The following is a 220-nucleotide window of genomic DNA, read 5'->3' on the forward strand; positions in this document are numbered from 1 at the left end:
GTTTCAGAATCAAGCAAAAGTATGAGCGGTACAAAAAAATTGGTTAGAGATTATTTGAAGGATGAATTTCCCGGTAAACTTGATAACACTCCTTCTGCACATGAAATAATAGACCGTGTAAAAGCAAAGTATGGCACAACCGTAACATATTTGACGGCGTTACGGGGGAAGCACAAAGCTGAAAGTGAGATTCGAGGTGATCCTGCAGAGCATTTTAGGA

This window comes from Tarenaya hassleriana, unplaced genomic scaffold, assembly GCF_000463585.1.
Source record: "Tarenaya hassleriana unplaced genomic scaffold, ASM46358v1 Cleome9, whole genome shotgun sequence".
Taxonomy (NCBI): Eukaryota; Viridiplantae; Streptophyta; class Magnoliopsida; order Brassicales; family Cleomaceae; genus Tarenaya; species Tarenaya hassleriana.